Below are 16,714 nucleotides of genomic sequence, written 5' to 3'. Positions count from 1 at the left end.
AGAGAAAAGGAGGAGATGGAAGGAAGGAGAGGGGAGTTAGTGACCCAGAGCAGGAAGCCCTGGTGAAGCGGCCAAGGAGCAGCTATATAAGGGAAGTGGGAAGCGCATGGAGAGGGAAGGGGGAGGAGAGACATGGGACCTGAGAGGTGGAGGGGAGGGAGGCAGGGCTAGAGTAGGGCTGGGCCAGGGTGCTCCTGGAGCCAGCTGGGGCAGAGGCTGTTTATTTGGTTTCTCATTAACCAAAGGAAGTGCCTGGATCAGATGGGGCCTCTGCTGCTTGACTGCCTGCCCAGAGTGAGGCCCTGCCTGGGCTGGGGGTCTCTAACCAGGGCTGGTTCAGGCCAGACTGGGTTCTCTAACTAAGGTGGAGCCTGACCAGGGTTGGGTAGGCATTCCCACACTTCTTGAACTGAATGTCCTTGGATGCCCCACTGCCCTCACCCTTCCAGTTGCCTTCACCTTTCTGGTGGGGAACTGAGCTTCTGGGGTTCCCCAGGGAATAGTTGTGGGAGTGTGAAGTAAAATTGAAGGGAAAGGGAGAAGGAAAGTATGAGGTAGTCTCCCCTATAGCCCTGAAGGCTTGTGCCCAGCTGCTGCCACTTGTCCTGGCAAATGTATCCTGTCCGGGGTTGCTTTGAGCTCAGTATCTCCTTGTGACATAGTATCCATCTGGACAGTACCTGTCACTTTTTTTCAAATGCTTTTACTCACAGCATCTCACTGAGTATCATAAACTGTCCTGTGACAGTGGTCAGTGGGAAATTCATTACCGCATATTTGAGCTGAAGAAACCATGACCCTCTGAGGGTCAGTAATTTGCCCAAGAACACCCATCTAGTGAGCAGGGAGCCTGAGGATTCAAGCCCAGGTCTTTTATTACACCATAAGCAAACAGGAAAAAGTGCCTTGAGAAGGTGGGGTGTGACTCCTCTTCTCCCCCTCGCCTACCCCTGGCCTCTGTCTCATGTGAGACTGAGCAAGCAGGCTTCCTTGGCAGTCTTAAAGACCAAGAACTCTCCTCCTCATTATCTTCTCATCTGTCTGGGTCAGGGAGGGACTGAACTTAGCTAGCTGGAGGCAGGAGGTGGCAGCCCCAATCCTGCCCCACCCTCCACTCTCCTTCCTGTCCCAGCTGGGCCCAAGCCCCTGGTGAGTCAGGGATAGAGGATGCTTCCCAGGTGAGGGTGGGGCTGCCTAGATTCCTCCCCAGGCTGAGCCCAGTTCTCCAGTGAAGCTCAACTGAGCAGGTGTTAAGCAGGCCTCAGTTTCCCTAAAGGGTCAGGCCTTAGAGAGCTGGAAGGGCAGGGCTCTTGGGACCTTACTACACTGGTCAATATCAAGCTGCCAGCAGGCCTCCCTGAGGTGACAGGGACATGGAAGGCCTGGCACTCTCTAGGAAGGAGTACCAAGGTGGGCTGCGAAACCCAAGGAGAATCCCAGGTCCAACTAGACCTATCCTAGGTTGGGCCCTGCTGAGCAAGCGGCCCTCTTGCCACCTGGCATCACTCTAGGAAATCTGGCTCGCCTGCCTGCCTGCCCTTCTGCCCTGCCCCAGCATGTCACAGTCCCACTGACATCCCAGTTGAGTCAGCCCCACCCTGCCTGGGGACCCTTCTTAGCCATCGCTGCTGACCTCCTACACAGCTGGCCATCAAATCTGGGGGCTAGAGCCCCAGATGGTGTTTGTTAGGTTGGCTCCCTCTTTGGGAGGCTGCTGAGAGGGAGCCCAGCCCCTGCCCAGGACAGGGGTCATGGAGCTCAAACTGAAAGCAATTTAAGGGCATGGGGAAAACAGTAATTATAGGTTCTCTTTCCAGTTGTTACTTATCCAGCTGGCAAAGAGAAATGAAAGAGGGAAAGCTGGGGGGTGGGGGGTGAGGAATAAAGAATGTGTGAAAGTGTACTGTAGGGTCGGAAGAGTTTTGCCATGGGCAGAGGCTGGAGATCTGAGGGCCTGCCCCAATTGTGCCGTGGTTCCCCTTTTGACCAGGGCCAGGTAGGTCCCCATATCTTTGGGCCTCAATTTCCCTCTCTGGGTAAACAGGGAATGGGACTAGATTTACTCCTTTACTCTGAAAACATTTACTGAGCACCTACTATGTGCCAGCCAGTGGTCTGGGCACTGGGGTACAGTGCCGAACAGGAGAGTCAAGGTCCCTGCTCCTAGGGAGTTCACATTCTAGAAGGGTCTTTCAGTGCCAGATTAGCCCTTGACTATGCTCATGTGGGGATTGGGCATTGGGGATGTGAGAGACAGGACAGATTACACAGATTAAAAGATACACAGATACACAGATTAAAAGCTTGGACTCTGAAGTCCTTCCTCTCTTACTCCCTTCCTCCCTTCTTCCCTTCCTCTCTTACTCCCTTCCTCCCTTCCTTTCTTCTTTTTTCTTTTCAACAAATGTTGAATGCCTGGCACATAGTAGGCCCAATAAACGGTAGCGGTTGCTTCTGCAATAGTCAGGTGTGAAGCAGGCAGTTGGGCTCTGTGACTGGGCTTCTAAGGGGCTCTGCCAGCTTTGGGAGCCCTAGCTATCTCTATCATCACCGACCCAAGTTATCTGGCCTTTTGCAAAGTTCCTAAACATCTCCATAAGAACTTGCCTAAGGCTCTAATCCCAGCCTGCCTCACAGAGCCGGATGCCAGGTACCCTAGCCAGGGGCTCGGCAAAATGTACTGATGATATACACTTCCCCAAGCCTGCAGGCAGAAGCTACCCAGACTAAGAGATGTGTTCTCTACCCTTTCCTATCCCTGCAGACCCATGAGCTGCTGTCTCCATGTCTCTCCAGAGGCAGCAGGTGAGGAAGAGGCTTCTGGGACAAAAGATCCCTCCTTTCTCTGGCCAAACCTCTAGGAGCTCCACTGGGGCTCCTCTGTTTCCAGGTTATCAGGAGAAACCAAGGGAAATCTTGGATTCCACCCCTGTACAGGAAACTCCATACCAGCCAGATTCTACTGGGAAGAACCCTTTTACCATCCATGCTCAGGGGAACTGGCCGGTGACCTTGATGGCTGGCTTCCTGCTTGTTCACGTAGGACCTGGGAAGTCAGAGGCCCAAGAAAGACCTGGGACTTTCCTGAGAGCTCCGTGACAAACTAAACCCTTCATGGGGAAACTGAGGCTCAGAGACTATAAGGGAATTGCCCAAGGCTACACAGGGAGTGCTGGCAGAGCCAGGCCTAGACGCCAGCTTTCTTGCCTCAGAGTCCAGAGTTGTTTGCCCTTTTGTACACTGTTGCTTTGTTCTCCCAGAATCCCCAGGAGTGTGCATGTGTGAGTGAACCAAACAAACCTATATATACTCAGTATTTATATTGACAAACGGTATAAGTTTACACATGGCAATTACTAAAACGACACATTATAATCCCGAGGAAAACACGGTCCTGGGAGGTTTAGGCCTGGTGCCAAACAGTCCTGGAAAATGCTCTAACAGTTTGCACGCCCTACTCTGGTGGGTGCGAAGGGGGGCAGGGAGGCAGGCTACTCTCCTGTGGCACCTCACAAATCTCTGTAGTTACTCAGTGGCATAACAGCATGGAGATCCACTGGGTTGTGGCCTAGACCCAGAACTGGGTATCTGGAGGCTTAGTGGAGCCTGAAAGTTCACGTGGTTTCCCCTCTTCCTTCCGAGTTGAATGTGGCTGTCCAGCCTCCCCATGCACACACACCTCCAGACCCTTCCTCTCTCCCTCCCCCACCTGGCAGCCTGGGCTTTTCCGGCCAGCCTGACAGTTAGCTGTCCTAGCCCTATGTTCAGCCCTCCCACCCCCACCCCTCACACACATTAATAGCCATGGCAGCAACATGCTTTCACATGCAAATTGCTATGGAATTCTCAGCCCCTGCCTGTGCCCCAGACCCCAAGGCTTCCCCCTGGGCAGATTCAGAGAAGAGAATGGAATCTTTCAAGCTGTTAGGGCTTTTAGAGACCCTCTACTCCAGCCCCCTCATTGGATGGATGGGAAAACTGAGGCCCAGAGAGGGGAAGAAGGAACTGCCCTGCAATCATGCAGAGTTCTCCGGAGACTGGATCTCACCCAGGTCTGACTTCCAGCCTGTTGCCACTTTAAACCATCCCAACACCCCTACCATCCCCTTCACCAGTTGTTTACTATGGACTCTGGGGTCCCTCCCTCTGGCACAGACTCTCACTTCTGGCACCTTTTGGTGGGGCCTGGGACTGTGAAACCCAGAGAAGAAAAGGCCAGAGGTGTCCATGATTTAGGGGCATAGCTCAGGGAAAGGAGTCATTCTCCTTTGAAACAGGCAACCGGCAGGATTTTCTCACTTCACCGTCTGCCCTCCTGATCCTAGATAACCTGCTCTCACCAGCCCAGCCTGCCTGCCATGCCATGCCAAGCCTTCTGGGCCCTAACCCCACCAGCCCTTGCTAGCTTTGTGCTTCATCACTCTGTTGGAGTTGCCACCAGCAGAGCCTGAGCCCTGGGAGGCGCAGAACCTCAGTCCTAGCTGGAGTCTGGAAATACCTCCCCTCCCTCAGTGCAGCTGAAACAGGATTGGAATTTTCTGAAATGAACTTTACAAGGAAACGAAAAGAAAAGAAAATAAACACCAAGGAGAAAAAGAGATGAGTTTACAAAGCACAGGTGTCTGCTCCCAGCTCAGCGGAGGTCTTTCCACAGATGGGCCCAGGCTAGAAACGTCAGGATTATCCTTGGATTTGCCTTCAATTCTGCCTCTGAAACAGTGCTTTACTCTGCCCATTTCTGACCATCCCTACAGCCACCAGCCTGGTTCAAGCCACCTTTATCTCTTGCTTGGACTTTGGCAGTGATCTCCTAAGTGTTCTCTCTACCTCCATCCCACTCTCTTCCCCAACTCCACCTCTGCTTTGCAAAACAGCAGCCAGAGCATGCAACCTTTGCCAAATTCAATCTTCATCTTGTCAATCCCCTGTTTCTATCCGTTAATGGTTCCTCAGTGCCTCAGCACCACTATCAAGGCCCTTGGTGACATGACCCCTGTCTGTCACTATAGCCTCTCACCTCTAACCCTCATCTCACCCCATGCACCTTACACCCAGACTACCCAGTCTTACTCACTGGTACCTGATCAGAACATGTACCCTTAGGCCTCTGTGCCTTTCCACACGCACTTCCTTCAGCCAGAAATACCCATACCCTTGACTCTGATTTGGCAAACTCCTATTGATCCTCCATAGGCACCTCTGACCTCCAAACCAGGCACCATTGGTACTCTCTTCCCAGCTCCCACAGTGCTTCTGCTCACACTGTGCATGTATGTTTCCACCACTAGATTGTGAGCTTCTGGAGGACAGGATTGTGTCTCATTCAAAGGTGTGTGTCACCTAGAGAGGTGCCCAGCATAGAGGCAATATCAGTGAACCTTGGAAATGTTCGTTGAATTGAGTAGACTTGGCTGGGCTGAGGCAGCCATCCCAAAGAACTATCCCTGCCCTCCACTTGCTCATCTTACTGTCCAGCCAATGTAGAGAGTCAACCTCTCATTCTATTACTCTGCAATAGTAGCTAATGCTTATTATGGGCTAGGCAGTGTGCTCAGCACTTCACATGCATGACTCCATTGATGTGTTGTGTCTCAATGATGCCTCAGTGAGGTGCTTACCTGAGGTAGGACTATGATTATCCCTGTTTTACAGATGAAGAAACTGAGGCTGAGACAGGGAAAGTTTTTTGCCCATGGGCACATGATTGGGAAATTGTAGAGTAAGGGTTTGAATCCAAGAATTCCAAATCCAGAGTCCAAATGCTTAGGTACTTTGCTATGCCAGTGAGGGGAGGTGTGGTGTCAGCATGGGGTGGGAATGGGGCTGGGACTTAGGGCCAGAAGGCTTGATATCAGCCATGTGGCTTCAGAGGCAGTCTAGAATAGTATTTAAGAGCCCAGACATTAGGGTCAGGCTGCCAAGATTCAAATCCCAGCATTACCATTTTCTGGCTATGGATTCTCAAGAAAGTTCTTTAAGCTCCTCTGTGGCCTTCTGTTTTTCTCATCCATAAAATGGGTAGCAGCCATGTCATGAGACTGCAGTGATGATTAAGTTAGCAAACACTCGTCAAGCCCTTAGAAGGCTGTCCCTGTTAATTGTTCAGTAAATGTCATTTACTACCATTTGAGAGTCATGAGGCAGGCTTTGGTTCCTGTCATCATGCCTCAAGCAGACTAAACACTCCAGGCTGCTCTCCACTTGGCCCCTTGAATCCGGAGGCTCAGTAGCCAGAGACTCTTCAGCCTTGGCCACAGCTGTAGCCTCTGCCTGGGTCCCAATGATCCCCAAAAGGGTCAAGGAAGTAGTAGACTGCAACCTTCTCCAGGCCTCAGCCCCAGGGCTTGGCAGGCATGGGCTTGACTTCTGAAGGCTTGAGGGGAAGAACAACCAGGCAGCCCTGCCACCTACAGAAGCTTGGAGTCAGGGTTTGGGAGACCTGCATTTGAGGCCTGAGCCTGCCACTGCTACTTGGATAGATCATTTCTTCTCTCTGAGGCCTGGGTATTTCAATGTAAATGGGATGATGTAAGTCAAACTGCTTTGTAAAAAGCAGCCAAATGTACATTGGTAGAAGGAGCCACTATTTCCCATTAAATGTTTGCTCCTTCAGGGAAGAGAACCTGAAGTTCAGTAAAGAGATGATGAATGAACGAAGAAGTAGATGTCTCTCCCATCCAGAATCTATATCCTCCCCACCCCATCCAGAGTCCAACAGCCAGAGATACAGTTCCAAAGTAAAGACACTCACTCTTACAGTAAGATGGAATGCTTCTGAGAAGTCGAGGAGGATATGTTGCCATGCTCAGGAGAAACCCATTAAGTAAAACCTGAGCTCCAAAGACTATTCTGTTCATGTCCTTATGAAGGTCATCAGGGCTTCTAATCGTCTTTTGAAAGAAGGAGGCTATACTAAATAACTTCTTTCTATACTCTGCTATGCCATGCCAGTGAAGTTTAAACTGGTATACCGTTTCTGGGGAACAGTTAGATGATAATTCTCATTGACAGCCTTAAAATGTACAGACACTCTGGCCCAGCAATTCTGATGTGGATGAAGATCCTGGGTAAGGGAATTTCACCACAAGTTTATGTCTCTGCCGTGTTTTCTTAATATCAAGAACTTGGAGACCTCCTTAAAAGCTGCCTGCTCTAGGAAGTTTTCATGATCTACATACACACCCCACTCACATGTAGCAGTGAAAAATGTTCTGTGAGGTATGTATTACCTCTACTCTCCTTTGAAAACCTTCCCAGTTCGGCTTCTGAGCTTTGTGCTTATCTCTCTTGTCTCTGGCACAATGGATTGCAACTACCTGGTTCTCAATAACTCAGTTTCCTCATCTGTAAAACGATGATGCTGATACTACCTCTGGCACTGGGTTGTTGAGAGGATGCCAGGAAATAATATATGTAAAGCCCTTAGCACAGTACCTGGCACATTGTAAACAGTCAATCAATTTTATTATCTCAACACAAGATCACCGTTCGTACGTCTGCCTCTACCATTTGACCGTGATTTCTTCAAAGTCGGGGACTGTGTTGTATTTTTCTCTCGCTGAATCTCCAGTGCCCAGTGCACAGCTGGGGACATAGCTCGGTACCTGAGTGAGTTTGGTGAAGGAATGTATTTAGACTAATGCCTTCAACACATTAACAACTGAGAGGAGCCAGCTGAGGCCCAGTAGGGGACAAATCGAGAGTTGGAACTAGAAGAAATGGCTTCTGCCCTCAAATTGTGGTCTCCTGGGGATGCGGAAGTGAGAGGTATTGGTTGGGGAAAATCTTTTGGCATCCTTGAGCTGGACTGCCTGGATCCTTTCTGTGCTTTGGGTCTTGGATATCAGTGATCAGAGGGTTCTGGGACTGGAGGCTGTTGTGCAGCACTACCCCCATCCCCAACAATTTCTTGCCCTGTTCCCTCCATCTTGGGCTCTGGCCTGACCCAGCCAAACAGGAAGATTCATTAACCATCTAAATATACAGAGCCCAGGGGCCATGTGCAGCGTGCAACAGAGCTGGGGTCCCAGCTGGGCCAGAGCTTGAGGCAGCAGTGGCGGGTGGAGGGCTAGCTGAGAGGGGGGCCTGGTGAGGAGAAAGCTCACGGAACAGCCAGTGGGATGATTGATGGGGAAATGAGTGAAGCCACGCCAGCCCCAGGCTCTCTGAACCCTCAGTCTCTCGAACCATTCTCAGTCACCCAACTCTGTATCCCCCAAGGTGCAACCCTAATTGCCACATCAGCTGTGGTTTCAACCCCTTCTCTGCACTCCTCAGCCCCTCAGTCAGGGTCCCTGAGCCTAAGAGTTGGGCGGGCCAAGGTGGGGGTGGGTTTCTCGAGACTCCTGCCTGCTTATTATTATAAGGGCTATTTCTCTAATCAAAACTCCCCAATTACCCAAGGGCCCCTCTGATTAATATTCCATGATAACAGGAACAGGTCACATCTGGCTGCAGGAGCTGGAATTCGACACTCCAGGAGCTCCATGATTGGTCTGCAGGAAGAATAATAAACTTCCTTTCTGCTGCCCCCCTTTCTTTTCCTTCCCTTCCCATTCAAAGGCTACCCCTTTCCTCCCTCTCCCCTTCTCCAGCCCTCTGTCTGTCCTCCTCCACCCCCATTCAAGCCTCCAGCTTTGAGCACTGCCCTCTCTCTAGGTAGAAGCTATTCCCCAGTCTTGGTAAACCTCTGGGCGACTATATTGTTCCTTCCCTTGCCAGGCCCAAGATTATTTCATGCTGGGGTGGAGAGAAGCTGAGCAGGGAAGGCAAATTTTGAGTAATTGTGGGTGCTTGAAATTCATCACCTCGTCAAGTCCTCATTGCCATCCTCCGAGGAAGGATGCAGTGACTCCAGGAAACCATGGGACTTGCCCAGCATCACACAACCTTTAAGTGACAGAGCTGGGATTTCAAACTCGGGGCTTTCTGCTTTCCAAGGCTCCTCCTTGCCCTGTACCCCATCCGGGTTTGTTTAGCCTGGTTTCAGTCCATGGATTCTTGGATTAAGGTGGGACCCACTGATCTGGTACAGAGCCAGTGCCTAACATCCAGAGTCCCAGGCTTTCATTGGATTACAGCTGCTTTTAAGGCAAGAACGAGTGTTTAGAGAACTTTTAGTCAAATCCTGAAATCCCAAAGAGGAGAAAAGACTTGTCCATGTTTGTACAGGAAGTTGGTTGTAAATATGGAGTTAAGACCAGGGTCTTCTAACACTTAGATGAAAATTCCTTCTATTTGCCATTACCTGGAGGGCTCTGTGAAAAGTTTCCCATCACACCTGCATGCAAGGCACTTCTAGATTACTCCCCTTCCCTGACCTAACCCAAAGACATCCCAGAGAGAGCACAGCTGCTTGTGTTTGTTCAATGTTTATCAGGGAGCCTGGGTAGAAAAGGGTCTCGGCTTGAAGTGGGGGTCAGGACAGGTCAGGACAGGGACAGCAGGGGAAGTGGGCGTGGCTGCTGCTGGTGGGCAGAAAAGAGTTGCCTTCCGCCCACCATACCATATAGCGCTTGGCACTCTGGCAGCTGCTCCTTTCTTTCCCACAATGCATCTTAGTAGAAAGAAGGAGGGGCAGGCCCTTGGGCTTCAGGAACACACTCCTCCACCATTCTTCCTTCCCCCTCACAGTGGCAGGGGCGGGGGTGGGGGGAGGGTATCAGTGCCTGCCAGAAGACACCAGTTTGGGTTTGCTGAGGGGGGGCAGGGCAGTGAAGCATCTCCCCCTACTCTTCACTCCCTGATCTGGCAGTTTCCTCTGCCTCTCATCTTGCTCCTTAATTCCCCTGGTGTGCTCTTTTTCTCAGCTCTTTTCAGAAACACCGTGGATACATCTCCCAATTTCACAGCTAGGTTAACTGGGGGTCCAAGGAAGCTTTGACTCAGTCAATGAAGCCTGGTTGCAACTATTCTTCCCATCTCTTCTGTCTCTTGGCTGGAAATGTCCTGGTCACATGGGGCTGCTTGGTCCTCGTGTTCTGCCCCTTGAAGAAGACTGAGGCCTGAAGTGATTTGTAAGGATCCATGGAGCTTCTGGGGCACAATTCCCTCACGATTGATGGAATCTCAGGCAGGCTTTGTGAGGATCTGGAGCCCTGCCTGGGGAAGCAGAGGCCCAGATATCTCTCACCCCTTCAGTCTCTGCTTTTTCCCTGCTGCTGCTCTTATTGCCCAGGCCCCCACAACCTCTCACCCGAATCCCTGCCTCTATCTCCTCTCTGAGACCCCATCCTAGTTTTGGGTTGCCCATCTAAACTCATCTTCTACACACAGAAACCAGGTTGATCTTCTTAAATGCCAGATCCAAGCTCATTACTTAACTTCTCTGTGCCTCAGTTTCCTCATCTGTAAAATGGGTATAAAAATCATACTTGTATCACAGGGTTATGAGGATTAACTGAGACAATATAAGTAAAGCACTTAAAACCATGCCTGGAGTAGAGTCAGCACTCAGTAAGTATTATTATCTAACCCACTAATAATGAGGAAGGCTAACACCAAGGAGTGGTAACCATGTGCCAGGCACCATTGTAAGCATGTCATGTCTGTTAGGGTGTTGGAGTGCCACAGAAATTTCATGTGGTAAGTACTACTTTTACCATTCCCACTCCACAAACCAAAACACAGAGGCACGGTGATGCCATGGAATTTGCCAAAATTCCCATTGTGAGTCACCTACAGAGCAGGTGCTTGAACCCACCTAATCTGATTCCAGGATTTGGCCTCTGAACCATTCTGCCATTTGCCTTCCTAGACACAATTTGAGTGCTCCCCAGTACCCAAAGTCTGGATTCCTGGGGCTATTTCTTCTCTTTGTCACATTATAATATGCCTTGAGAACTGAATGACTGCTTCCAAGCCTTGGCTGAGGCAGTTCCATCTGCTTGGAACAGCCCTGCACCCCTCTCCCACCCTAAACACACACACACACAAATCCCACCTGTTCAGGTGCTTATTTTGAACCCATCAGCCAAAACCAATGGGCTCCAAGTTAGCACCTAGGGAGTGAGGTTTGTGTGTGTAAGCATAGAGATTTTTACAGGGGCAGGTATTGGAGGGTAACTTCAAGTGTAACCACCCTCCGGAAGCCAGAGGAAACCTTAGAGGTGCCCTAGGCCAGCAATTGCCAACAATTTTGCCACCTAGGACTATCTTTTCAAACTATCCATCCCTCCTCCTGCCCTCGACGCCAAGGCTTTAAAAGACCTTGTCTACCAAACACTCTGCATTTTAAAAAAAATAGAAAGCAGGGTTAGCAGGATAAGCCAGTCTCCTGGGAAATCAGATACCACATTTGAGAGGTGTATGGATTTTGCCTTCTCTCCCCCAACTCACTTCTTCTGATCTTGCTTTTGAATGACTCGAGATTTCTGGGCAAACTGGATGCTTGGGCTGGGCCCCCTGCAAGTGAGAAAAGAAAGACTGGCATTTTTCTCTCCACTGATATGGTTTTATTGTCATGCTTCAGGATTGACTGCAACAGACAATTGTTCCTACTCCCAATTATTGTCAGAAAGCAGGCTTTAAGATCAACTACCCGAAAACCCACATCATCAGCGTTGGCAGACGGCCCCCAGTATTCAGTTGGTTTCTCTCCAACAATTTAATACAGCAGGTCAAATCATTCAGTTACCTGGGGGTGCAATTTGCAACTAATTCATATTGGAGGGTTCACCAGGAAGCTGTATTGCCTAAATTAGATGTTCTAGGGGTGTTTTATTGAGAGTTTTTAAATGGCCACAGTGGCAATTGGTAACGCCTGCTTTGAAAGAGTTCCAGACAGAAATGGCTGCAGGCCTGGCTCTATGGCAAAGACCTCTGTACGTTGGAGGGGATTCAGAACTGTTTCTGGGAAGGACTTCTCTTGTCTGTGGGTGCCTCTCTAGGCCCCTCTGTGAGAACCAGTGGTAGTCCCTCTTAGTCCATCTAAGCCCTACCCTCTGCCTGGCTCTTTGGCAGCTGGATGTCAGGCCCCCAGGTTTTTGGCTTCTCAGGAGGCAGAAGAGCCTAATGGTTATGAACCTGGGATCTGGTAACAGACAGATCTGGGTTTGCCTCTAGTCCTTCCTACCTGTGGGCCCTTAGGTGAGTGATTTCCCCTTTCTAACTATCGGTTTCCTTATCTGTGAAGTGGGGGTAAAAAACGGTGCCTACCTCTTGGGTTCGTTTGGGGGGGGTGGTCAATGCCTGTCATATGGTAAACCGTGACTCTCATAATTTATTGTTATTGTTGGAAATTGCCAAAAGTCCATGTACTAGGTGGTTGGAGGAAACAATGTTGAGAAAGCCATGCCAGGTACTCATTTCCCCCAGGGCCCTCTGTGTGTGAAAGTCGAATGGAGGAATGTGATTTCTTTCTCTCACTAGGAAAAGCCATAGTTATCTGCGATACTTGGGTTCTTTTTATGTTATAGATGCCATGAAGCTTTTAACTGACGATGTTTCCCTCTTTTCTGTGGCTGCCAGGGGAGCTCAGAGTCAAATGCAGGGTCACCTCTAGTAACTGTATAGAACTTCAGAGGAGACATTTTGTGAGTGTGCCAACCTTACCTCGACTTTATTATTTTCCTAACCTTATTTTTCTTTATCTTTTGTTTCCTTAAGTACATATTTTATCATTTTATATTTTATGGCATTTAGGTTGCCCCAAATCCTTTGATGAATAATAACATGCGCTATAAATGACTGTGTTAAGAGCCGCCATCACTTAGAGAATGCTTACTGTTTTCAGTTCTTTCTATGGATTATCTTATTTAATCTTACAACAACCCTATAAGGAAGGAACCATTATTATCATTCCACTTTTTCAGAGGAAAGGACTGAGGTTCAGACAGGTTAAGTTACTTGCCCAAGGTCAAACAGCTGAGCAGAATTGGGGGAAAATACTGGGCCATCTGGTACCCTTACTCTACCATGCTGCCTCTGATAGGTAGATGAAAGGTAAGTATGCAGGCAGGCATCTAGGGACTACACGTGTATAGATGACAGATTGGATAAATAGATACAGGTGGATATGACAGACATAGATGGCAAGCAGAGAGTGAAATGAAAGATATTATTGGTTTCTCCATGAGATACCCAGGGCTGCCACATTGAGGTGATATAATTCTAGCCCAAGGCAAAAGAATTTGAAGTCTTAGCCTGTACAGTCCTAACATAAGCAAATGTACTTTCTCTCTTAGGGCTTTGGAAAATTAAGACGCTTGTGGCTATTCACTAATGCCTTCATGGACCCCTATTCATTGATTTATGTATCCATCGAACAATGACTATATAGGTGGGCACTGGGAACCCAGAGATATAAGAAGGGTGGGCCCCTGCCCTCAAGGGCTCCTGCTTCACTGAGGGATACAAACACCAAGAATAGAGATCATAAATACAAAAGAGCAGGCACTGTAACCGAGGCCTGTTCAGGGTGTTTGGGAAGTGCAGAAGCAGCCTTGGGTGGGGAGCAAGAGATCAGGTGGAGTCAGGAAATGCTTTAAGCCATCAACTCATTGGGAAATGCTTCCAAGAGGGGGAGATGAGCAAAGGGTAGATGATGATTAAGGGTTTTCTAGGCAGCAGAGGTGCTGGAGGGTGAATGGAACAGCCATGGGCAAAGGTCCAAAGGCAGATGGCATCAGAGCATGTGGGAGAAGCAGAAAATAACCTGTTCTGGTTAGAGGATGGGGGCGGGGATGTTAAGTAGTCTGAGAGATGAGGTTGGAGGGGGAGAAGGCCAGATCAGGAAGGATCGTGGGGTTTGGAGTTTATCAAAGAGCTCATGGGGAGCCCTAGAAAGGTTTGAGGTTCGCGAGAGACACGGTTAGATTTGGATTATGGCAAGCTGACAGCAGCAGTGTAGAGGGTGGAGGCAAGGAGACCAGCCAAGTGGCAGTTTCTACCACTGCCATGCTGCCACCCTGTTCTGTGCCTCTATCATATGAGTTGCTCCTTCAATGCATTGGAGTACTAGGCCCTGCTCTAGGCACTGGAGATATAACAACAAATGACATGAACAAAGCTCCCTGCCCAAAGAGAGCTTGGATTCTAGTGGAGGGAGAGATACAATAAACACAATAAATCAGGCATTTAGATATTATGCTAGAAGGTGAGAAGAACTACAGAGAAAAAGCACAATAAAAAGAATTGGTATGTGAGGGTGGAGATGGTTTGCAAGCTTATTGAGAAGGTGACGTTTAAGCTAAAATTTGAAGACACTAGATAGAGGTGGTGGTTACGAAACATTGTGAAGGCACTAAATGCCACTGTGTTGTCACCTTAAAATAGTAAATATTATGTTACGTGATGTTAACCTCAACTAAGAGAAAAGCAAACAAAAAAAATCTTGAAGGCAGAAAGCAGAGATAATACAGGGACCTTTCCCATGTCTGACACCTATAGACCTTTTACAATACAAAGTAGCCTGGACTTGGGATTTGATAGTCTTGGATTCTAGTCCTGGTACCTTGGCAAGAAGCAATGTCTTGGCACCTCCTTTTTTCTTCATACATGGGCAGGCACCAGGAATTGAATCCGGGTCTCCAGTATGGCAGGTGAGAATTCTGCCTGCTGAGCCACGGTGACCAGCCCTTGACACCTCCTTTTTATCTTGTGCTCCCTGACTCGTGGGGCCGTTGTGAGAGGCTTTGGAAGGGCACAGCACAGTGCAGCAGTAAAGGAGTTATAGATTTTCTCTCCAGCATCCTTTCCCCAAGTCTCTGGCAGCCCCCAAGGCTCTTTGGGCCTGAGGGACCAGTGGAATAACAGTCAGTGGGAGCGCTGCTACAGGCTCTTGCTCGGGGAAAGGTGAGCAGCTTCTGTCAGCTTCAGTGATGATGAAGCTGGGCCATGGATGGGGCCTGTGGCATCGTGGTTAATGAGAAATCATCCAGCTCCAGCCACTTAGGTACAGATGGAGATGCTGAGGCCCAGGGAGATCATGAGACTAACCCAAGTTCACAAAATGAGTCAGATACAGACCTGGTACTGGAGTCATGGTCTCCTGCCTCTCGCTTTGATCGGGGGGAATTTGTTAATAGGAGTGGCCTGGCCTGGCCTTTTTTCCCTACTGTAGCTTCCTTTGGGGGTCTAAACCTCACTGCTAAAAATATATATATAATAACAACTAATGTGCAGCATGTTTCGAAACAATTTCCATTCGTTATATCATTGGGTCCCCTGACAACCCCATGAACTATTATTACTAATATTCCCATTTTTATAGACGAGGAAACTGAGGCACGGTGAGGTTAAGTGACTTGCCCACCGTTACACATTAGAAAGTGGGTGAATTGGCCCATATAGGCAGTTTTGTTCATGAGTCTCTGCATTTAGCCACTAGGTGATATGGGTGAGAGAAGAGTGTAGAGACGTGCATGTGAGCTGTGCATCATGCATTATGTGTGAGGGTGTGTGCCTGATGGTAGTGTGTGCAAGTATGACTGAATGTGTGTGTTGAGAGGGGTTTCTACCTCACTGTCAATTGCTCTTTCACGCTCTGTGCACGGGCTGCCTGAGGACCAAGGCAAACCATCGAAGAGGGCTCTCTCTCTGCCAGGATCCTGTGGGGGTTGGGGGGTGCCAATGGTTTGGAGTAGCTGTGCTCTCCTGTCCAGTTCCCCTTACCCCTCTATATTATACAACAGTAGCATGCACAAGAATGCATACTGATGCCACGGTAGATGTGGAACTACTCTTGGCAGGCTGTAAGTCAGTGGTTCTCCAAGTGTGGTCCTGGGAATAGCAGCATCGGCAGCACCGGGAACAAGTCAGAAATGCAAATTCTCTCTTCCCACTCCAGTCTTACTGAATTGGAAACTCTAGGGATGTGGCCCAGTAGACTGCTTTAACAAGCCCTCCAGGTGATTCTGATACACGCGCAAGTTTGAGCACTGTATACCAAGGGGAGGGGCCCGCCAGTGTGTTCTGGGGTGCGTGTTTCTATATGCACACACACGCCTAAGTGCACCATGCTTTATCATTTCCAAAGGCCCTTCTCACTCATAACCTCCTCAGAGGCGCTCAACAAGATTTGGGCAGGAGGCAGGGCAGGGCTCCTGCCCACTTTCCAAATGCATAAACTGACATTCAGTGAGGTGAGGTCATACAGTAGCCAGTTCCTGGCAAATGCCAAGCAGGGAGACCTTCTCTGGTACCAAGCACCTCTCTTAGATCTTCTCACCCCCTTCTCTCTGTGCCAACCTAGGGCTGCCCTTGCCCAAAGCAGCATCTCAGAGGAAAGACAGGGATTAGGGAGATGGCCATCCTCAGCTTCCTGCTCCCCAACCCAGATCTTCTGACCTCCAGGTCAGCAGCACCTGTAAAACAAGTTCCCTCTTACCTAGATGAGTTCACCTGGCAAGAAAGGACAGGGGTGCCCAGAAAGTAGGAGGGGCTTCAGGGACCCAATGGCCATTTTTCTAGGAGATACCTTGAGGTGGATATGGGGGCCACAGAATGTTTGGGCTTAGATGCCGTTCTCCGTTCCCTCCACTGGATATGAGAGCTCTGCTGTGGGCTGACCCATCCCCATGAAGGGTGGAAAGTAGAGTCTCAGGGAGACCTCTGCCCAGGCCCATCTCTTAGCCCGAACACAGGCCTGCTCCAGGGTCCCTGGCAGGGAAGTCAGGGATTGTGTAAGCTGTCAGGGGAGCAGGGGTTAACAGAGAAGTGAGGGGATGTTTGGGTACATGGAAGTGAGCTACACGCGCAGGCAACAGACCATAAA

Source organism: Tamandua tetradactyla, chromosome X, assembly GCF_023851605.1.
Source record: "Tamandua tetradactyla isolate mTamTet1 chromosome X, mTamTet1.pri, whole genome shotgun sequence".
NCBI classification, from domain to species: Eukaryota; Metazoa; Chordata; class Mammalia; order Pilosa; family Myrmecophagidae; genus Tamandua; species Tamandua tetradactyla.
The sequence above is the reverse complement of the archived record's forward strand: the minus strand, read 5'-3'. Positions refer to the sequence as shown.